We start from the raw sequence: 23,960 nt of genomic DNA on the forward strand, positions 1-23,960 counted from the left end.
GGCCAAGTCATTGGGTGTATTTAAGGCAGAGATAGATAGGTTCTTGATTAGCCAGGGCATCAAAGGGTGTGGGGTGAAAGCAGGGGATTGGGGATGACTGGATGAAGTGGATCAGCCCATGATTGAATGGTAGAGCAGACTCGATGGGCCAAATACTTCTGCTCCTAAATCTTATGGTCTTATGATATTAGAAATTAACAAACTAAATTAGCAGCATAGCGGAATAAGAGTAACTAGCATTCAAATTAGCGTAATTACGTGGTCAACACAAAAAATATCAGCCCTATCCCTGGCTAGATCTAACTAACAAACTAAACTAACAAACAAGGACTACTATTGTGTTCTTCCCCCCACCCCACCCACCTTTTAACTCTACTCCTCATCTTTTTTTCTCCAGTCCTGCTGAAGGGTCTTGGCCCAAAACGTTGACTGTACTCTTTTCCATAGATGCTGCCTGGCCTGCTGAGTTCCTCCAGCATTTCGTGTGTGTTGCTTTGGATTTACAGCATCAGTAGATTTTCTCTTGTTCGTACGAGGACAAAGCACGAATACGTAACTGTACTCACTTGCTTCTACAACGCCCCGACCCAAGTGACAAATCAGCATGACCCATAATAAACGCCCAACACAGAATACAATACAATCAGAAAATAGACATGTTGCTCCTATCATAAGCAATATACATAGTATGTGCAAGTCAAATTAAGTACAATTTGTAGCAAGTTAGAAGGAACAATTCAATGAATCCTTGAAGGGAAAATTGTACAGAGCAATGGTGACTGAGCAAGGGGTGTGATTCACTGACTGACCTTACCAAAGAAACGGTGCAGGGACGATCACTTCATTCTGTGCCACATCTCAGAGCGTTCATAAAGGGTTGAAATCAAATGTGACAGATTACAACCAAACAGAACATAGTACAGCAACAGAGTACAAAACCGGAGGGCATATATTTCAGGCGAGAGGGCCATTTCAAAGGAGATGGGCAGGACACCGTTTTTTAAACACAGAGAGTGTTCGGTGCCTGGAATTCCCTGCCAGGGTAGTGGTAGAGGCAAATATGACAGAGATGTTCAAAAGGTTCTTGGATAAGAGCTTGAATGTGCAGAAACTGGAAGCATATGGATATTGTAGGCAGATGGGATTAGTTTTGCTGCACATTAATAATTTAATTAGTTCAGTGAAACATTGTACTCTGTTGCTATACTATACTGGGAAAAATACACAGGCTGTCTACTTAATGCCTCTCACCATCTTATTGACAGTTTATTTATTGAGATATGGTGCGGAACAGGCTGTTTCCGCCCTTCAAGCCAGTCCTTCAATTAACCCTAGCCAAATCAAAGGACAATTTACAATGACCAATTGATCGACTAACCGGTACATCTTTGGACTGTGGTAGGAAACCCAAGCAGTCACGGGGAGAATATACAATCTCCTTACAGACTGTGGTGGGAATTTGTAACTTGAGTCACTGGTACAGTAAAGTGTTGTGTTAACCACTGTGCTACCATGCAGCCCCAAACCTCTAATCTTATAACCCTCTAATAGATCTCCCATCATTCTCTGACACTCCAGAGATAACAACTCAAGTTTGTCCAACTTTTCCTTATAGCACATGCCCTTTAATCCAGGTAGTATCCTGATAAAACTCTTCTGAACCATCTCCAAAGCTCGACCGCCTTCCTATAATGAGGCAACCTGAACAGATTGCAACACTCCAGAATCAGAATAAGTTGTGAAATTTGTTTTTACCGCAGCAGCACATTGCAATACATAATAACAAGAAAAAATGTGAATTATAGTAAATATATATTACATAGTTAAATTACGTAAGTAGTACGAAAATAAAAATTAAAAAGTACTGAAGTAGTGTTTATGGGTTTAATGTCTGTTCAGATATCAGATGGCAGAGGGGAAAAAGCTGTTCCTGAATCATTGAGTGGGTAGGATCCAACAGAGTTTTATAAAGTGAGAACAGAATTTCCGAACTCTTTAACTTCGTGTCAGACTAATAACGTCCCTTGGAGACTTGGATGCCACAGGGGCAGGAATGGTTACATCAAATGCCAGGCTTTAGATGTTTCAGAAAGGACAGGGAGGGAGGCAAAAGAGGTGGGGACGTGGCACTGCTGATCAGAGATAGTGACACGGCTACAGAAAAGGAGGAAGTCATGGAGGGACTGTCTACTGAGTCTCTGTGGGTTGAAGTTAGGCACAGGAAGGGGTAAATAACTCTACTGGGTGTTATTTTATAGACCACCCAATAGTAACAGGGCCATCAAGGAACAGATAGGGAGACAGATTCTGGAAAGATGTAATAATAACAGGGCTGTCGTGGTGGGAGAATTATTTTCCCAAATATTGATTGGCATCTCCCTAGAGCAAGAGGTTTAGATGGGGTGGAGTTTGTCAGGTGCGTTCAGGGAGGTTTCTTGACACAATATGTAGATAAGCCTACAAGTGCAGAGACTGTACTTGATCTGGTATTGGGAAATGAACCTGGTCAGGTATCAGATCTCTCAGCGGGAGAGCATTTTGGAGACAGTGATCACAATTCTATCTCCTTTACCATAGCATTGGAGAGGGATAGGAACAGACAAGTTAGGAAAATGTTTAATTGGAGTAAGGTGAAATATGAGGCTATCAGGTAGGAACTTGGAAGCATTAATTGGGAACAGATGTTCTCTGGGAAATGTATGGAAGAAATGTGGCAAACGTTCAAGGGATATTTGCATGGAGTTCTGCATAGGTACATTCCAGTGAGACAGGGAAAGGATGGTTGGGTACAGGAATCGTGGTGTACAAAGGCTGTTGTAATTCTAGTCAAGAAGAAAAGAAGACCTTACGAAAGGTTCAAAAAAAAAACTAGGTAATGATAGAGATCTAGAAGATTATAAGGCTAGCAGGAAGGAGCTTAAAAATGAAATTAGGAGAGCCAGAAGGGGCCATGAGAAGGCCTTGGCAGACAGGATTAAGGAAAACCCTAATACATTCTACAAGTATGTGAAGAGCAAGAGGATAAGACCTCAGAGAATAGGACCAATCAAGTGTGACAGTGGAAAAGAATATATGGAACCAGAGGAGATAGCAGAGGTACTTAATGAATACTTTGCTTCAGTATTCACTATTGAAAAGAATCTTGGCAATTGTAGGGATGACTTACAGCAGACTGAAATGCTTGAACATGTAGATATTAAGAAAGAGGATGTGCTGGAGCTTTTGGAAAGCACCAAGTTGGATAAGTCACTGGGACCGGACGAGATATACCCCAGGCTACTGTAGAAGGTGAGGGAGGAGATTACTGAGTCTCTGGCAATGATCTTTGCATCATCAATGGGGACTGTAGAGGTTCTGGAGGATTGGAGGGCTGTGGATGTTGTTCCCTTATTCAAGAAGGGGAGTAGAGATAGCCCAGAAAATTATAGACCAGTGAATCTTACTTCAGTGGTTGGTAAGTTGATGGAGAAGATCCTGAGAGGCAGGATTTATGAACATTTGGAGAAGCATAATATGATTAGCATGGCTTTGTCAAGGGCAGGTCATGCCTTATGAGCCTGATTGAATTTTTTGAGGATGTGACTAAACACATTGATGAAGGCAGAGCAGTAGATGTAGTGTATATGGATTTCAAAAGGGCATTTGACAAGGTACCCAATGCAAGGTTTATTGAGGAAGTAAGGAGGCATGGGATCCAAGGGGGCCTTGCTTTGTGGATCCAGAACTGGCTTGCCCACAGAAGGCAAAGGGTGGTTGTAGACGGGTCATATCCTGCATGGAGGTCAGTGACCAGTGGTGTAACTCAGGGATCTGTTCTGGGACTCCTACTCTTTGCGATTTTTATAAATGACATGGATGAGGAAGTGGAGGGTTGGGTTAGTAAATTTGCTGATGACACAAAGGTTAGGGGTGTGGTGGATAGTGTGGAGGGCTGTCAGAGGTTACAGCAGGACATTGATAGGATGCAAAACTGGGCTGAGAAGTGGCAGATGGAGTGGTTCATTTTGGTAGGTTAAATAGAGGATCAGAAGGATCTTGGGGTCCGAGTCCATAGGACACTCAAAGCTGCTGCACAGGTTGACTCTGTGGTTAAGAAAGCATACGGTGCATTGGCCTTCATCAACCGTGGGATTGAACTTAAGAGCCGAGAGGTAATGTTGCAGCTATATAGGACCCTGGTCAGACCCCACTTGGAGTACTGTGCTCAGTTCTGGTGAGCTTCACTACAGGAAGAATGTGGAAACCATAGAAAGGGTGCAGAGGAAATTTACAAGGATGTTGCCTGGATTGGGGAGCATGCCTTATGAAGACAGGTTGAGTGAACTCGGCCTTTTCTCCTAGGAGTGACGGAGGATGAAAGGTGACCTGATAGAGGTGTATAAGATGATGAGAAGCATTGATCATGTGGATAGTCAGAGGCTTTTTCCCCAGGGCTGAAATGGCTAGCATGAGAGGGCAGTTTTAACGTGCTTGGAAGTAGGCACAGAGGAGATGACAGGGGTATGTTTTTTTTTACACAAAGAGTGGTGAGTGTGTGGAATGGGCTGCCGGTGACAGTGGTGGAGGTGGATACAATAGAGTCTTTTAAGAGACTCCTGGATAGGTACATGGAGTTTAGAAAAATAGAGGGTTACCCATAGCCCTACGTAATTTCTAAGGTAAGGACATGTTCGGCACAGCTTTGTGGGCCAAAGGGCCTGTATTGTGCTGTAGGTTTTCTATGTTTCTAAAGGCAAGCATGTCATATGCTTTCTTTTCCACCTGGTCATCTTCTGGCTACTTTCAGAGAGCTATGGATTTGAACCCTAAGATCCCCCTGCATATCAACTATGTTTAAGGGTCTTACCATTTATGGTATACTGTCTCTTTACATTTGAACTCTCAATGTACAACACTTCACATTTACACAGGTTAAACTCATTCTGCCAACTCTCTGCCCATATCTGTAACAGATCTATCTTCTACTGTATCCTTTGACAGTCTTCTATGTTATCAACCATACCGCACATCTTCATATCATCCGCAAAGCTACAAATCCATCTACATACACTTTCATCTGGATCATAAAAATCAGAGGTCCCAGTAATGGATCACCAAGGAATACCCAGAGTCACAGACCTCCAGCCAACATTAGACCCATTGACCCTGAAATGGATGGACTATATCAGCAGAAGATCATGAACATACACAGAATTAAACTACGTGCAATACCTCTCTTAGTCATCCAGAAGGTTACATTAAAAGGTACCTTGTGACAGGAAGTAGGCGGCCAAAAAAAAGCATCATATTCTGAATATAATCATCATCATTATGTGCCGTGTGATATGACGTGGGCTATCATGATCTTTCATCTACCTTTAATCTGAAAAGTTCCAATAAGCTCTTCTCAACTTTTGCCTGTCCATCCCTTGATGTAATTCAAGAATGTCATGCACTGTAACTACAACTTTTTCCTTCATAAATTTTTCCTATCACTGCAAGATGTTCCAGCTTCTCTTTCCTCGGTACATGTCCCAGAACATAATATCAATTCTAAAATGTGAGATCATTGTAAAAAAAAAGATCAGTTTGCAGACAACAGAAAATAGTGAGGATATAGATAGTGAATATAGTTTATAAAGGGTACAACAGGATTTATGCAAACACGAGAAAATCTGCAGATGCTGGAAATTCAAGCAACTGACACAAAATGCTGGTGGAACACAGCAGGCCAGGCAGCAGCTATAGGAAGAAGTATAGTCCCCAAACCTCCTGTACCTAATAAAGTAGCCACCTAGTGTTTGTTTATGGTCTTTTGCTGCTGTAGCACATCCACATCAAGATTTGCCTCATTATAGGGAGGATGTGGAGGCTCTTGGATTATTCAAAGTTCAAAGTAAATTTATTATCAAGTGCACCAAAGTACATTATCAAACACTGCACCTACTTGGGCGTTTAACTCCTGTGCAAAAGATGACAAACTGTGCAAATACAAAAAGGAAAAAAATTAATAAGCAATAAATATTGAGAACATGAAATGAAGAGTCTTTGAAAGTGAGTCCATAATTTGTTGGAACATTTCAATGACGGAACAAGTGAAGTTGAGTGAAGTTATGCCCTTTGGTTCAAGAGCCTGATGGTTCAGGGGTAATAACTGTTCTTGAACATGGTGGTGTGAGTCCTGAGGCTCCTGTACCTTCTTCCTGATGGTGGCAGTGAGAAGAGAGCTTGTCCTGGGTGGTAGGGGTCTCTGATAACTAATGCTGCCTTCCTGCTCAGTGGGGGGGAGTGCTTTATCCGTGATGGACTGAGCCATATCCACTACTTTTTGTAGATTTTCAATCCAAGGGTACTGGTGTTTCCACACCAGGCTGTGATGCAGCTAGTCAATATACTCTCCATCATACATCTAGAGAAGTTTTCAAAATTTTAGATGCCATGCCAAATCTTTGCAAATTCCTACAGAAGTAAAGGCTCTGTCATGCTTTCTTTGTAAAAACACTTACGTGCTGGGCCCAGGACAGGTCCTCTGAAATGATAACACTGAGGAATTTGAAGATGCTGACCTTCTCCACCTCTAATGCCCCAATGAGGACTGGGTTATGTGCCTCTGGTTTCCTCCTCCTGAAGTCAATAACCAGCTCCTTGACGTTGAGTAAGTAGTTATTGTTCTGGCACCATTCATCCAGATTTTCAATCTCTCTCCTATATGCTGAAGATCTTCAATATCCTTCCTAAATGACACAACCATGGCTAACAAGGTAAGTCAGAGCCAACATATCAGCCAAACAGAGGGCATATAATTGAGCAAAAATTAGTGGGAAGTTAGAGGATTGGGAAGCTTTTAAAAACCCACAGAAGACAACTAAGAAAATCATTACGGTAAAGATAGAATATGAAAGTAAGTTAGCCAATAATATTAAAGAGGATACCAAAAGTTTCTTCAGATACACAAAGTGTAAAGTGACGTGAAAGTGGATATCGGACAACTGGAAAATTATGCTGGAGAAGTAGTAAGGGGGAAATATAAAAAAGTAGATGAACACAGTATGTTGCATCAATCTTCACTGTGGAAGACACTAGTATAATGGTGGAGTTCCAAGTTTCAGGGCTCATGAAGTGTGTGAAGTTACCATAATTAGAGAGAAGATTCTTAGGAAACTGAAAGGTCTGAAGGTAGATAAATCACCTGGGCCAGATGGTGTACGTCCCAGATTTCTGAAAGAGATGGCTGAAGAGATCATGGAGGCATTAGTAATGATCTTTCAAGAATCACTAGATTCTGGAATGGTTCTGGTAGACTGGAAAATTGTAAATATCACTCCATTCTTCACAGAAGAAAGGAAATTATAAACCAGTTAGTCTGACCTCAGTGGTTGGGAAAATGTTGCATTAAGAATAATGTCTCAGGGTATTTGGAGGCAATGATAAATTAGGCCATAGTCAGCATGGTTTCCGAGGGAAAATCTTGCCTGACAAATCTGTTGGAATTCTTTGAAGAAATAACAAGCAGGACAGACAAAGGAGATTCTTTGGATGTTGAGTACTTGGATTTTCAGAAGGCCTTTGACAAGGCACCACATGAGGCCGCTTAACAAGCTACGAGCTCATGGTATTACAGGACAGATTCTAGCACAGATAAAGCAGTGGCTGATTGGCAGGAGATAAAGAGTGGGAATAAAAGGAGCCTTTTCTGGCTGGCTGCGGTGCTACTGGTGTACCACAGGGGTCTGTATTGGGGCAGATTCTTTTTATGTTCTATGTCAATGATTTGGATGATGGAATTGATAGCCTCATTGCAAAGGTTGCAGATGATATGAAGATAGGCGGAGGGACAGGTGGTTTTGAGGAAGTAGAGAGGCTACAGAAGGACTTAGATTATGAGAACAGGCAACAAAATGGCAGATTGAATACAGTGTTGGGAAGTGTACGGTTAGGCACTTTGTTAGAAGAAATGAACAGGTTGACTACTTTCTAAGTGCAGAGAAAATATAAAAAGCTGGGGGGCAAAACTGGGAGTCCTTGTGCAGGATTCCCTAAAGGTTAATTTGCAGGTTAAGGCCATGGTAAGAAAAGCAAATGCAAATGCAAATGCAAATGCAATGCAAATGAAAGGACTAGAATATAAAAGCAAGAATGTAATGTTGAGACTTTAGAAAGCACTGGAGAGGCCTCGGAGTATTGTGAGCAGTTTTTGGCCCCTTATCTTAAAAAGGATGTGCTGACACTGGAGAGGGTTCAAAGGAGGTTCACGAAAATGATTTAAAGATTGAATGGCTTGTCATATGAAGAGCATATGATGGCTCTGGTCCTGCATTCACTAGAATTCAGAAGAATGAGGGGTACCCTCATTGAACCTTATCCAATGGTGAAAGGCCTTGATAGAATGGATGTGGAGAAGATGTTTCCTATAGTGGGAGAGTCTAAGACCAGAGGACACAGCCTCAGAATAGAAGGGTGTCCTTTTTAGAACGGAGAAGAGGAGGAATTTCTTTAGCCAGAGGGTGGTGAATCTGTGGAGGCCAGGTCTTTACGTACATTTAAGGCAGCTGATAGATTCTTGATTGGTCAGGGCATGAAGCAATATGGGGAGAAAGCAGGAGATCGGGGTTGAAGGGAAAACTGGATCAGTCATGATGAAATTGCAGATCAGATTCGATGGGCCAAATTGCCTAATCCTGCTCCTATATCTTATATGCATCACTAGGATGTGCTAGGAGAGGTTGGACCAGCTAGTTTTGTATTCTCTGGTGTGCAGGGGATGAGAGGAGATGCAACAGAAGTATATGATATGAGAGGCACAGATAGGACAAGAGTCTTCTTATCCCCAGGGTGGAAAGATAGCAGAAGGCAGCGCATTAACATTAAAGATTTACAAGCTAGTTTTTTTATAATGTGAACACAGAGTGATAGATGGCTGCAACATGCTTACAGGAGTGGTGGCAGAAGCAAATATGGTACAGTAGTGGCATTTAGACAGATAGGTGAACAGGGAGGGAAAGGAGGGAAATTGATCCTGTGTAGCAACTGGGGTTAATTTAATTTGGCATTGTGTTTGTCACAGACATCATCCTCTGAAGGCTTTGTTCATGTGCTATACTCTTCTATGTTTTTGAATGGCTGTCTTTGCCCTTAACCATGACTTTCTCTAAGATAGTGGACAGAAACCTGATTGTATTTGTGGCCCTCTCCACCAACGTCCACCTCACCCTCAAGAAAACAAAATATCACCTTTCATCTATGTTTTTTGCAATCCTGCACAACTCAATGTTGGATTTTGCAGCTTTAAGTATGCAAAGAGCCGGTTACCTATCCGTCATTCCCTATTTGCCTGCCATTCGTCTCCATCGTCACCCACCTCTAACCCAGTTGCCCAATATGCTTTCATTTGGCACATCTCAGTGTAGCAGACTATTACATTAAACAGACTTTACATTACCAATACATTGCACAAGCAAAGGACCTTGACTGTCTCTTATCCCCACATTATTTTACATTATCACTCTCCCCCAACCATCCCCCACCTTCTCTGCTACTGACAGCGACTAGTAGCCCCCTTTCTCAGTTCTGATGAAGGGCTCCAGATCTGCAGCACAAACTGCTACTCTATCCTCAGAGCCTAGTTTACCTATTGATCTGTGACAGTATTTTCAGTTTTTTTTAAGAAGTTCATTTACATTTAAACTGTAAACTACTTTGGTCATATGAAAGTAGAGTATAAAAGTTTAGGTCAACTCAAAATAGAGTTTAACAAATTCTCCACAAGAGACACTTCATGTTTTCAAGCTGCTGGGTATTTAGAAACTCAGATATTAATAAAGTTAATGCATTTTCCTTCTCACTGCATTGCTAATGTCTGCTGCTGAGGAACATTGAATACATTTTTAATATTTTCATAAATTAACCAGGCTTTGTGATTGATAAAATATATTATTTTCAATAGTTATATAGTCATGTACTCAAATGAAGCATCTTACTGCCAGTTACGCTGCTGCAGTTTACTGCCAGTCTACCTTTGGCCATTCAGACAAAGGATTCTTCAGTGCTCCTTTCATAACAGCCTTGATTTACCAGTCAGGTTTGTCAGACATGAGCTGAACCCCTGAACCTCGAGGACTGGTGGACACTGTTGGTCTGCCTTTTTTCCCTTTGACCTGTTTGGCATGGGTGACCCTACCAAAAGTCAAAGCATAAAGCCCTGACTCCAGCCAACATAGCCCTCTGGGTCACTCAGGCACACAAGCCTCCAAACCCCACAACAAGGCTGTGGCCCACTTGGAACAAATTAAGCATCATTTTAGGTTAATCTGCAAAAATAAATTGCAGTGCAATTATATATAAACTGTATCTTATTTTTTCTGATCCCCCTCAATGACATATTTGGCTAGTATGAACTCTCGATTGAACTTAAAGTATTTTACTTTTTATGACTCAAGTCGTTGAAATTTATCATGCAGCCAACAAAAGACAAACTGATTGGGTTTCACTGATCAAAGAAAACAAGTTATAGAGTGAGAGGATAGATTATGTGTAATTAAAAAGTGGGACATGGTAGATGAAATGAGGTTGCTTTCAATAGTTGAGAAATAAAAAGCAAATGGCTAGAGATTCAATACTAACTGCAAGCAATTTACAACAAACCAAAGATGCTTTGCAAAGAGTGGTTAGGCTGGGAAATTGGCTTCAAATATTAATTGAGGCAGCAAAAATGCCAGTAATCAGCATTTGATTCAAATGGTGGATCAAGTAATGTGGGGGGGAGGGGGGAGGGGGGGAGTGAATACAGTCAGGACTGTTGTACATCTGTAGGGTTGACATGGGCCAGTTGCAATGAAATGTCCAAGGATTGCATTCAATTCCTGGCACCATCCTTACAAAGATATTAAATCTTAATGGTAGCAGAGGAAATGTAGTTGAGTGGTTTGAAGTATTCATGACTTCATCAGCAGAAGAGTCTACTGAAGCAACGATTATTCTCTTTAGAGCAGAAGTTCTGCAGCCCACAGAAAGTCACCGATGATCACTGGCGCCATCTTGTCACCAACCTATTCTGTAGATTTGTTGTGTATGCCATAGGAAAATGAAGAAAAGGAGAGAAATTGCCTTTAAACTCAGGAGAGAGCATAGGCCATCAACTTTTTGCTGTTGATGTTTCTGTAGCAGGCAATTTCTTTTTTATGAGGTCGAGTTGCTAGTTCGACGCTCAACCCAGCACGGATAGAAAGTGTGCACAGGAGCTGGCTGGATTCGCACTCGGGACCTTCCGCCCCAAAGTCCAGCACTGATACCACTCGCCGACATAGGAAACTGAACCTCAGGGTTAAATGTTTATTTTTTTTTTACTGAGATACAGTGTGGAATAGACCCCTCCAGCACGTCGAGCCACACCACCCAGCATCCCCCTCCCCACCCCGCCAATTTAACCCTAGCCTAATCACAGGATAATTTACAATGACAAATTAACCTACCCACGAGCAAGTCTTTGGACTGTGGGAGGAAACCAGAGCACCCGGAGGAAACCTGCGTGGTCATGGGAAGAATGTACAAACCCTTACAGGCAGCGACAAGAATTGAACCCGTGTCACCTGTACTTTAAAGTGTTGTGCTAACTGCTAGCTACTGTGACACCTTTTGCAGGCAGCCACCAAACAAAGTAACATAATAGAACCCATACAAAAAAAAGACCATCAGACACCCAATGTGTGAAAAAGAGAACAAATCATGCAAACAATATAAAAGTAAACTAATAACACACAGAATATGAACTGCAGAGCCCCCGAGAGTGAGCACAGACACGGAGATAGTTCAGCGCTGCAGATGATCCAGGAGTCTGAAGACTGCAGACCACAGCCGCAGAACCAGCAGTGCTGACGCAAGTGAAGCTGGTCCAGGAGGCCGAAGGTTGCAGGCCGCAGCCATGGAACCAGTTCAGTGCTGAGGTAAGTGAAGCTGGTCCAGGAGGCCGATGGCTTCACACCACAGGCACAGAGCCAGTTCAGTGCTAAGGAAGTGCTAATGGTTGCAGGCCACAGCTGCGGCAGCAGCACAGGGCTGAGGTGAGCAACTGGATACTGTAAACTGCTCTAGATAAGCGGAAGAATTCCAAGAATTTGTGGGAGTGGGGGGTGACACTGATGGAAATGTGGGAATAAAGGGGGATGAGTGCAAATGGATGCTTGATGGTCAGCAGGCAATCAGTGGGCTGAACGGCCTGTTTCCATGCATCAGATGCATCAACAACCAGACGGCAAAAGCAGAGATTAGACTTATTTTTAATTAACATACCGTATTTCTTCGATTAATTCATACAAGGGATGTGGATGTTACTGGCAAGATCTTTGAACTTCAGGGCTTCATGAGATAGTTATAAACCTGGAGTCAAATAGGATAAAGACTTTCTTTCAAAGATGTAACTTAACCAAATGAATTTTTATGCATAAAAAAGTGATTTTTAAAGTCATTATTACCAATACTAGCTTTCCATTATATTTAACTAACAGAATATAAATTCTTCAGCTACAATGGTGCAATTTAAACTCAGATACCCAAATCAAAAATTCAATACATTTAAGACACTAGCCGATTGCTTATTGACGACAGCTCCACCAGACTGCAGCTTGACTCAGGCTCGGGAACCAAAGAGGATAACTTCACTCGATTTCACTTGCCCCATCACTGAAATGTTCTCACAAACAATGGGCCCATTTTCAAGGACTCTTCATCTCATGTTCTCAATATTTATTGCCTATTTATTTATTATTTCTTTTTTTATTTGCACTCTCGTTGAGTGCCAAATTGGCAGTCTTCCGTTGGTTCTGTTATGGTTATTATTCTACAGATTTATTGAGTATGCCCAATAATTCAGATTGTATTCATTAGAGTATAGAAGACTGAGAGGGGATCTCATAGAAACATTTCGAATGTTGAAAGGGTTGGACAGAGTAGATGTGGAAAGGTTGTTTCCTTTGGTGGGTGAGTCCAGGACAAGAGGCCATAGTCTTAGAATTAGAGGGTACCCAGTTAAAACAGAGATGAGGAGAATTTTTTTTAGCCAGAGGGTCGTGGGTTTGTGGAATTCGTTGCCACATATGGCTGTGGAGGCCCGATCATTGAGGGTGTTTAAGGAGGAGATTGACAGGTATCTAATCAGTCAGGGTATCAAGGGATATGGGGAAAAAGCTGGAAATTGGAACTAGATGGGTGAATAGTTTAGCTCATGGGGGAGCTGCGGAGCAGACTCGATGGGCCGAATGGCCTACTTCTGCTCCTTTGTCTTGTGATCTTGTGAAGAAAACGAATCTCAGGGTTGCATATGGTGACATATATGTAGTTTGACAATAAATTTATTTTGAACTTTGAAGCTGAATTCCAAGCAAACTCATCTCCAAACTTCAAGACCTGAGAATCAACACCTCCCTTTGCCACTGGATAGTCTGCTTCCTGACCAACAAACTGATGCCCCATAAGACCGTGTCATCAGCCCTCAACATTATTCCCTATGCACTCATACCTGCGTGGCTAGATTCTGTTCGAACGTCATCTGCATGTTTGCAGATGACACCACAGAGGGCTGAATCTGAAATAACTGAGCTGGAGTAAAGGAAGGTGACAGAGTGCCCAGCGACATGGAGTCACGACGCCCACCTATCCCTCGAGGTCAGCAAAACAGAAGAGCTGGTCATTGACTTTGAAAAGGGTTGATGCACATGCTCTTGTTTACATCAGCAATGCTGAAGTTGAGAGGGTTGGGAGTTAAGTTTCTTGGAGTGAACATCGCCAACAGACTGTCCTGGTCCGACCACAAAAACAGCATAACCAAAGTTATGCTGGAGGAACTCAGCAAGTCAGCCAACATCTATGGACATGAATAAGTAGTTGATGTTTTGGGCAGAAAGCTTCTTCAGGACTGGAAAGGAAAGGGGAAGATGCCACAATAAAGAAGTGGGGAGAGGGAGGGAGAATAGTTAGAAGATGACGGGTGAAGCCTGGAGGGCTGGAAAGATAGAGTGCTGGAGAGGAAGGAATCTGATAGGAGAAAGGGAAGGAGAGAAGTGATAAGCAGATGAAAAGAAGCAAGAGGGCGGGGGGGCGAGAACAGAAGGAGGAGATTTTTTTAAAAAATATATACAAACATAAGTAAATGGAAGTGGGTGGGGCGGGGGGGTGGGGGACGACGACATTCATGCCTTCAAGTTGGAGGCTACCGAAACAGAATACAAGGTTTTGATCCTTTGGCCTCACCTTGGCACACGTTGAGGCCACGGAATGACATGTCGGAATGGGAATGGCATGACCTTGAAAGCTTACATCACCTCTACTTCAGAAGGCTAAAGAGATTTGGCATTTCCCCTTTGACCTTCACCATTTTCATTGCGGCACCACCGAAAGCACTTTTTCAGGACGCACCAGAGCTTGAGAGAGCAACTGCTCTGCCCGTGACCACAAGAAATCAGAGAGTATTGTGGACATCCCTCAGCACGTCACTGAAACCAGCCTCCTATCCTTACACTTCCTACTACCCTGGTAAAGGAGCAAGACCCCACGCCCCCTCCCATCAGGCAAAAGATACACAAGCCTGAAATCACCTACCACCATGGTCAACGGCAGCTTCTATCCTGCTGTTATGTGAACAGACCCTAGGATAATCAAATGGACTTCTGACCTCATAATCAGCATTGTTATGACCTTGCACCTCATTGTCTATCTAAATAGCACCTCTGTAACATTATATTCTACATTCTGTTATTGTTTAACCTTGGAGAGCCTCAATGCTTCATTATAATGAATTGATTGGTATGAACGGTATGCAAGGAAATATTTTCTGTACACTTCAGTAAATTTTCTTAATTTGGTAACAGTGTATTTTTTTTATAAATTCTATTCTTTTTTATTTTCCTGTAAATGCCTGCAAGAAAATCAATCTTAAGGTAGTACAGTCGTCGCTCGGTATGGACAAGGGAATGGTCCCCACCGCTTTATTTTCACCATGGATGTCCAGTCCCTATATACTTCCATCTCCCATCAGGAAGGTCTCAAAGCTCTCCGCTTCTTTTTGGATTCCAGACCTAATCAGTTCCCCTCTACCACTACTCTGCTCCATCTAGCAGAATTAGTCCTTACTCTTAATAATTTCTCCTTTGGCTCCTCCCACTTCCTCCAAATTAAAGGTGTAGCCATGGGCACCCGTAAGGGTCCTAGCTATGCCTGCCTTTTTGTTGGCTTTGTGGAACAATCTATGTACCAAACCTATTCTGTCATCTGTCCCCCATTTTTCCTTCGCTACATCGACGACTGTATTGGCGCTGCTTCCTGCACGCATGCTCAGCTCGTTGACTTCATTAACTTTGCCTCCAACTTTCACCCTGCCCTCAAGTTTACCTGGTCCATTTCCGACATCTCCCTCCCCTTTCTAGATCTTTCTGTCTCTATCTCTGGAGACAGCTTACCTACTGATGTCTACTACAAGCCTACTGACTCTCACAGCTATCTGGACTAGTCCTCTTCTCCCCGTCTCTTGCAAAAATGCCATCCCCTTCTCGCATTTCCTCCGTCTCCGCCGCATCTGCTCCCAGGATGAGGCTTTTCATTCCAGGACGAGGGAGATGTCCTCTTTTTTTAAAGAAAGAGGCTTCCCTTCCTCCACCATCAACTCTGCTCCCAAACGCATCTCCCCCATTTCATGCACATCTGCTCTCACTCCATCCTCCCGCCACCCCACTAGGAATAGGGTTCCCCTGGTCCTCAGCTACCACCCCACCAGCCTCCGGTCCAACATATTATTCTCCGTAACTTCTGCCACCTCCAACAGGATCCCACCACTAAGCACATCTTTCTCTCCCCCACCCCCTGCTTTCCGCAGGGATCACTCCCTACGCGACTCCCTTGTCCATTCGTCCCCCTCATCCCTCCCCACTGATCTCCCTCCTGGCACTTATCCTTGTAAGCCGAACAAGTGCTACACATGCCCTTACACTTCCTCCCTCACTACCATTCAGGGCCCCAGACAGTCCTTCCAGGTGAGGCGACACTTCACCTGAGTCGACTGGGGTGATATACTGCGTCCGGTGCTCCCGATGTGGCCTTCTATACATTGGCGAGACCCAACGCAGACTGGGAGATTGTTTCGCTGAACACCTACGCTCTGTCTGCCAGAGAAAGCAGGATCTCCCAGTGGCCACACATTTTAATTCCACATCCCATTCCCATTCTGATATGTCTATCCACGGCCTCCTCTACTGTAAAGATGAAGCCACACTCAGGTTGGAGGAACAACACCTTATATTCCATCTGGGTAGCCTCCAACCTGATGGCATGAACATCGACTTCTCTAACTTCCACTAATGCTCCACCTCCCCCTCGTACCCCATCCGTTATTTATTTTTATACACACATTCTTTCCCTCTCTCTGCTTCTTCTCCCTCTGTCCCTCTGACTATACCCCTTGCCCATCCTCTGGGTCCCCCCCCACCTCTTCCTTCTCCCCGGACCTCCTGCCCCATGATCCTCTCATATCTCCTTTGCCTGTCACCTGTCCAGCTCTTGGCTCCATCCCTCCCCCTCCTGTCTTCTCCTATCATTTTGGATCTCCCCCCCCCCCCCAAATCTCTTACTAACTCTTCCTTCAGTTAGTCCTGACGAAGGGTCTCGGCCTGAAACGTCAACTGAACCTCTTCCTAGAGATGCTGCCTGGTCTGCTGCGTTCACCAGTAACTTTGATGTGTGTAGTCTGTACATGTTCAGTACAGACGCAACCATCGTAGCTCTTCTGGGAACGCTGATGCTGCCTCGGCATCAGCCAGTGCCGATTCTCCTGTGATCTTTAAGTTCTTGAGGCTGTAGTGCTTTACACAGCTAGCCAGCCATCCCTTACTAGCCTTAAACTCCTTCCTCTCGCTCACAGCACAAGTAGCGAACAAATGAGAGGCGAGGTGAACAATGCTCAGACAACGAGTGCTGGAGAGAGACTGAGGATCTGTGAAATGGTGGGAGGCTACAGCAGGGTATGTATGCCTACACATCACTTCATTCGCGTGGATTCAGTGTAGTGCTCGGCGCACGGCAAACTCAAGTTTTGCTTTTTGGAACTTCCTGGAATATTTTTCGAATATTTTCGATCCGCGGTTGGTTAAATCCACTGATGCAGAGCCCGCGGATATGGAGGGCCGACTGTACATGGTAACATATGCATACTTTGAAAATAAATTTTGCTTTAACTTTGATGTGATAATAATAACCCAATTTTCCACTACCAACCTTTATATCAGGGGTCCACAGATCCCTCGGTTCATGGTAATGGTCCGTGACATAAAAAAGGTCCAGATCCCCTGATCTACATTACTAACCCTGACATTTGTTATCATTTGGAATATGTTGTTTGAAAAGTTGATGAGAATAGATACAAATATTCATAAAGAATTGATTACATTTTTGAGGTAGAGCTATGGAGAACGAGCAAGAAAATGCAAGCACTCGGCCTGGTCACAATATGAAGTCTCTGCAACTTTTGTCCCGCATATTTTGGTCTCCCCTACCACAGTCTTTCCAAAATTCCAACTGATGTGTTTTGGAATCAGGCAAGCTATGCCATCAATATTCCTTTTGATGAAACAGGTTTGCAAAACAATCAAGCTACTCATCCTGAGACAAACAAGGCCAAATATTTTGAAAACTGCTTCTCTCTATGGGTTTTCATTTAATTTTATTTAGAAATAGGCACATTTGTCAAACTAAGCTGTCAAATAAATGCAAATTAATATATTATACGATAGTTGAATGTTATTAACGAGTATGCAAAGTGATTGTCAATACACGAAATAAAGCTACACTGAAAAATGAAAATGGTTTGGCATGGACTAGATGGGCCAAAGGGCTTATTTCTGTGCAGTTCTTTTCTGAGATTCTATCTTGCTGGTTTCCTTCATCACAACCACTCCGACAGTATGGAAGACACATAATTAACGTAACAAGCAGTTGAGGGCCTTCATTGACAGGGGTCGACTGTAGGTATCGTGTCCTAGTTGTCTATGTGATACGCAAGTCAGGGCAGTATGATTCGGACAGCAATGCAGCTTGTTCACCTCTCCCTGCAGCTGAAGAATCTAAAGGAACGGCAGAGACCGATACAGTTTGGCACCAGCGGCATCGCAGGAGTGCCAGTCAGCGTTGAACTCAACTTAGGACTGCCTTCGGGACTCCAGCTTTGGATATTCCCTCTGAATTTACTCTGAAGCCTTCTCTGTGAATGGGTATAGCCGTAAGGCAGCAGAGGTTTGAGATCAGAGTTTTCCTTCTCCTAGGTCAGGGGTCCCCAACCTTCTTTGCACCGCGAACCAGTCTAATATTGACAAAATTCTTGCAGACCGGCCAACCAAGGTGGGGGGGGGGGGTGGTGGGTGTTAATCATGACCGGAGTACAGGTAATAAGTCAACTACAAGTCACTTATAAGTGGCTAATACACCCAATTTTGTTTCTAAAGGGGTTTATCTAACGAATTTAATATTAAACACACAGCGCACATTTTCCTCACATGAATATAGTGATAAATCAATTATAACACTGGTCACCAACCTCTGGGCTGCAGACCGATACATTGCCGTGAAGAATACAGCAGTGGTCGGAGTATACCCAGCACATCTTTAGGAAAAAAAAACAAAATAAACAAGCTAATTGATTAAGTGCTGCCCGGCACGTAAATGTTGGCCCAGATCAGAGGCGACGCAATCAGCAATCGCCTCTGAACTGGGCCGACATTTACGTTCCGGGCAGCACCTAATTAATTAGCTTGTTTATTTCGGCTTTTTTTCTTAAAGATGTGCTGGGTGTGTTCCGGCCACCGCTGTACCCCTGCATGCTTCACAGCCCGGAGGTTGGGGACCACTGATCAGTCACTTATAAGTCAATAGCATCATAACATTTTAAGCAACGTTTGGATATTAAACACACAGCGCATATTTTCCCTGTATGAACATATAAAGTCATTGTAACACACCAATATCGCTGAATCAGTGGGAGCCCTGGGCTTGTTTCCCTGCAACAAGACGGTCCCATCGAGGGGTGATGGGAGACAGCGATACTCGAAGGGAGTTCCTTATGTCCAGTCTATTCCACAATTTAGTTTTCGTTGCATTCATTGCAGAAAACCCCACTTCGCAGCGATATGACGTTGGAAATGGAAGCAACGTTTTCAGTGCTTTCGTGGCCATCTCAGGATATTCAGCCTTGACTTTGATCCAGAATGCTGGCAGAGATGTTATGTCAGACATACTTTTCAGCCCACCGTCATTTGCAAGCTCGAGTTGATCTTTTTCCCGCGCTGACATGGATGATTTACCGGGGACATTCACAAACCCATTCCTTTGCACATCTTGGGTCATCTGCGTCTAGGGTCACTGATGACCTCGCGTGCGTTCAAGTTAAACAGGGAATGAGGAAAGGTGCAGCTGACTCACATCACCAAATCATATCGTCTCCTCGCAGCCCAGTGGCGCATGCTTTGCGGCCTGGTGGTTGGGGACCACTGTCCTAGATGAGCCACCAACCATGGCAGAAAAGCCTAAAGTGACTGGTTTTAAGGCACCAGTAACCCACCTTTGCCCCTTCTCCTGTCAGTAGAAACTATTCCACCTATTTTATTAGCTAAGCCGCGCATGAGAGTCAAGAGTTGGACTTGGTTGTCAGAGGCTATTTGAGGCACACGCCACTGGGTGCATTTAATAGGTATTGGGAGCTTATTTCTCCTAACTCCCATGGCCATGCCAACCTGAAGGAACCAACCAATAGAATCAATCTAACCAAGCAGTGGTTTGATCCTTTTGTAACGTCCTTATTAATTGGTTCCTGATAGTTATTGAATTTATCTTCTCATCAGGATAAAGAATAAACTCTGCCCATTTCAGCATATATTTCCTCTACTGACTTAGTCATTACTTGTTTTTCAGACTGGAAGTTTTGCACACAATTGAAGGTCCAGGGTGTCTCAGAGTGGCTGCAGAAGATTATCAAAAGGGAGGTTTCTCCCCATCCTATTACTGCTATCTTTAGATTACCTAAAACTTCCAGTAATCTTCCCCCTTCAGCCCGTAGAATAATTGCATTTCTTACTTTAATGGTGAAAAGATGTATTTTACAACATTGGAAGGAGATTAATGCCCCAAATATTTTTTTTTGGTTTTCTCAAACGATACTATGTTTAAATTTGGAAAAAATCAGAAGTAATCTTTATGATACTTCAGTTAAATTTGAACAGACCTGGAGATCTTTTATTCAACATTTTCATTTAATGTAACCTTTTTTTTCTCTTTGACCACATTTACATTCCCTTCTTGGTTTTTAACTGTTATTAATGGAGGTCGGGTTTGAGGACGTGATTGTTTAAGTTGCTTAAGTCTACTTGGTACCTAGTTAGTCCATTGCTTTGCTTTGCTTTTTAGGTTAGTTGCACAGCGGGTTTTTTTGGGGGGCATTTTTTGGGTTTTTTTCTTCTCTTTATTGATATATATGGAAAATTAGTATACTACTATATTACCTCGTTATTTTATAACTAAACTGCACCGTTTGTACTTTTTTAATGTATTAATATCTCTTGCAAATTTATATTGCAACAGTGTATTAGTTTCTGTATGTTTTACCTTTTGTGTACTAATTCAATAAAAAGATTTAAAAAGAAAGAGGGAGGAGGAGCTAGAGGTCATAGTACACTTTGACACCAATGACATAAGTCGGGGGGGGGAAGAGGTCATGCGCAGTACGGTGTCTCAGAGATGAGAAAGAAAAGCAATACTTCCAAAATAGTGATTTCTGGATTACTCCCAGTACCACGGGCTAGTCAGGGCAGAAATAGGATGATAGTACCGATGAATGAGTGTCTGAGGGAGTAGTCCAGAATTTCATATTTCTTGATCATTTCTGGGGAAGGTATGACCTGTACAAAAAGGACACATTACCTTGAACCCAAGGGAGGGGGATGGATCAATATCCCTGCAGGCATACAAGGATACAGCTGTTGGGGAGGGTTTAAACTAATCTGGGAGGGGGGTGGGAACCAGGGTGATCGGGCTGAGGATGGGGCAGTTGGGGTACAAGTCAATGCATTGTGTTGTGTGCCAGTGATGAAGGACAGGCAGATGATAGGGCAAGATTGCAGTCATGGGATGAATTGAAGTGTGACATGGGGGCAAAATCAAAAGGTTACTGAGTACAGGGCTGAAGGTGTTATATCTGAATGCACACATAAGTAGACGATCTTGTGGCACAGTTAGAGATTGGCAGGCATGACGTGGCAATTACCGAGTTGTGACTGAAAGCAGAAGATAGTTGATAGAGTCTTGGCTAACCAGGGCAAAGGTTATGAGGAGGAGGCAGGAGAATGGGATTGAGAGGGATAATAAATCAGCATTAGTGGTGCAAACTCAACGGGCCGAGTGGTCTAATTCTGCTCCTATGTCTTATGTAAAGGACAAAGGGAATCTCTCCAATAGAGCGAGACTGAGGTTCTTCTGTAAATACTTCTTTTGAAATATAATCCTTTTAAAAAAATTGAAAAAAATATGAAACTGGGTTTGGGAAATTAACTTGGTAGGTTTAATGTCATAATTCATTTTCTAACACTGGCTTTACTCATTACAAAATAGTAAACTCTTGCTACTAATGGATAACAGTCAAATAGAAATAATTACTTGGCCTGATTACAAAATCTTACTGTTCTTCAGATTCATCAAAACCTTAATCATCTAAACAATTCAAGTCACATCAATACAAGGTGAGATGGTGAAACCCTGTTTAACAAATACATGCACTTCTCCCTCATTTGCAGATATAAAAACACTATACAGGTGTCCCCCGCTTTTCGAACGTTCGCTGTTACGAAAGACCTACATTAGTTACCTGTTTTCACTAACAGGTGTTTTCACTGTTACAAAAAAAGCAGTGCACGATAAAAAGGCAGGGCTCGCCCTGAGCAGCCGCTCTCCCCCGGATTCGGAACTGCATTCTCACCGGCATTGCTTAAACACGTGCCTGTGAGCATCCGTTAGCAAGATGAGTTCTAAGGTATCGGAAAAGCCTAAAAGAGCTCGTAAGGGTGTTGACTTATGGAAGTTGACGAAGATGATGTTGAAGAGGTTTTGGCATCCCATGACCAAGAACTGATAGATGAAGAGCTGATGCAATTGGCAGAGGAAAGGATAACAATCGAAACAGAATGCAGTAGCGAACGGACCGAAAGTGAAGTCGTCCAGGAACTGAACGTGAAGCAACTGCGTGAGATTTTCGCTGCAATGATAAAGTACAACTTTAATTTTGAAAGAGTACATAGGCTTAGGGTATATTTGCAAGATGGTTTGAGTGCTTACAAAGAACTGTATGATAGAAAAATGCGCAAGGCTAAGCAGTCAAGCATACTGTCGTTTTTCAAGCCTTCCACATCAGCCACAGCAGATGACGAACCTCGACCTTCAACATCAAAGCAGGCAGACATAGAGGAAGATGACCTGCCTGACCTGATGGAAACAGACGATGATGAGATGACACCACAGTGTCCCACCACCCCAACCCCCAGGCTGCGGACTGATACATTGCCGCGGAGAATGCAGCGGTAGCCGGGACGCACCCAGCACATCTTCAAGGTAAAAGCCAAAATAAACATGCTAATTAATTAGGTGCCACCCGGCACATAAATGTCGGCCCAGATCAGAGGCGATTGGCAATTGGCAATGATTATAGAAAAGTATTTCTACTTTATATAGGCTGTGTATTTATCATATCATTCCTGCTTTTACTATATGTTACTATTATTTTAGGTTTTATGCGTTGTTTGGCATGATTTGGTAGGTTATTTTTTGGGTCTGCGAACACTCACAAACTTTTCCCATATAAATAAATGGCAATTGCTTCTTTGCTTTACGACATTCCGGCTTACGAACCGTTTCATAGGAACGCTCTACCTTCGGATGGCGGGGGAAACCTGTAAAGTTACATCAGTATTGGGTTCTGCTTGCAAAATTTGCTTCAGAACCTACTGACTGGGGATACATTTCTTGACAACTCTTTGCTGATTTGAAATTAAGTAATTAAATAGTAACTGACATATTAAGATATAATAATCATCAAGACAAACCACTTTGAATAATTTTGCTGCTTTGCAAGGTCTCAGGATGGTTGCAGAGAGATTCACCTGGATGTCACCAGAATTATTTTTTTATTTTATTGAACGAACAGGCCCCTCTGACCGTTATTTAACCCTGGCCTAATCACGGGACAATTTACAATGACCAATTAACCTACCGACTGGAACGTCTTTGGACAGTGGGAAGAAACCAAGGTTCCCGGAGAAATCCCAGGCGATCACAGGGAGAGCGTACAGCCTCCTTGCAGGCTGTGGCGGGAACAAAGAGCACGAAGTACAAGAAAACTTAGATTGCTTTCTCTGGAGCACTAGAAGCTGAGAAGTGACGCGATTCAAGGGCCAATCGCCAGCGTCTTCTCAAGGTGGAAAAGACAAATACTGGAGGGCATAGCTTTACGGTCAAGAGTGAGAAAGTTTAAAGAAGATTTACGAGGCAAGTTTGAAAAATAAGTGCTCGGTGCCAGGGGGGAGAGGTGGTGTTTAAGAGGCATTTGGACGAGCATGTGAACGTGCAGGGCAAGAAAGGTTTTAGACCAGAGGTTCCCCACCAATTTTATACCATGGACCAATACAATTAAGCAAGGGATCCATGGATCCCAGGTTGGGAACCCCTGCTTTAGAAACAAAAAGATGGACGTTATTTAATTTAGCATCCTAGCCAACAGACTTTGTGGGCCAAGGAGCCCAATTGTGTGTTGTACTGTTTTATTGTCAAGTTCCATTCTGATTTGCATCACTTGGCATAAAATCACTTAATTATTTTTAATCCATTTTTTTCTTATTTTAGCGATATAGTGCAGAGTATGTCCTTCGTGGCATGTTGCCCCAGCAAACCCTAACAAACCCAAACAACCCAAA

The 23,960-nt window shown here is 43.0% G+C and overlaps 1 protein-coding gene across 2 annotated transcripts in view; it reads right to left on the reverse strand.

The window, feature by feature from the left end:
- The window catches only part of csrnp3 (cysteine-serine-rich nuclear protein 3), a 231,627-nt gene that overhangs the window by 168,872 nt on the left and 38,795 nt on the right, over window positions 1-23,960 (reverse strand). The window contains exon 3 of one of the 2 annotated variants that reach the window (XM_063052353.1): window positions 12,265-12,351. The exons of the other annotated variant lie outside the window; for it this stretch is intronic. The gene's annotated coding sequence lies outside the window, so the exon portion shown is untranslated. The remainder of the gene's footprint in view (window positions 1-12,264; window positions 12,352-23,960) is intronic. 2 annotated transcript variants of the gene reach the window in all.

The sequence above is a fragment of the Mobula hypostoma genome, chromosome 6, assembly GCF_963921235.1.
Source record: "Mobula hypostoma chromosome 6, sMobHyp1.1, whole genome shotgun sequence".
Lineage (NCBI taxonomy): Eukaryota > Metazoa > Chordata > Chondrichthyes > Myliobatiformes > Myliobatidae > Mobula > Mobula hypostoma.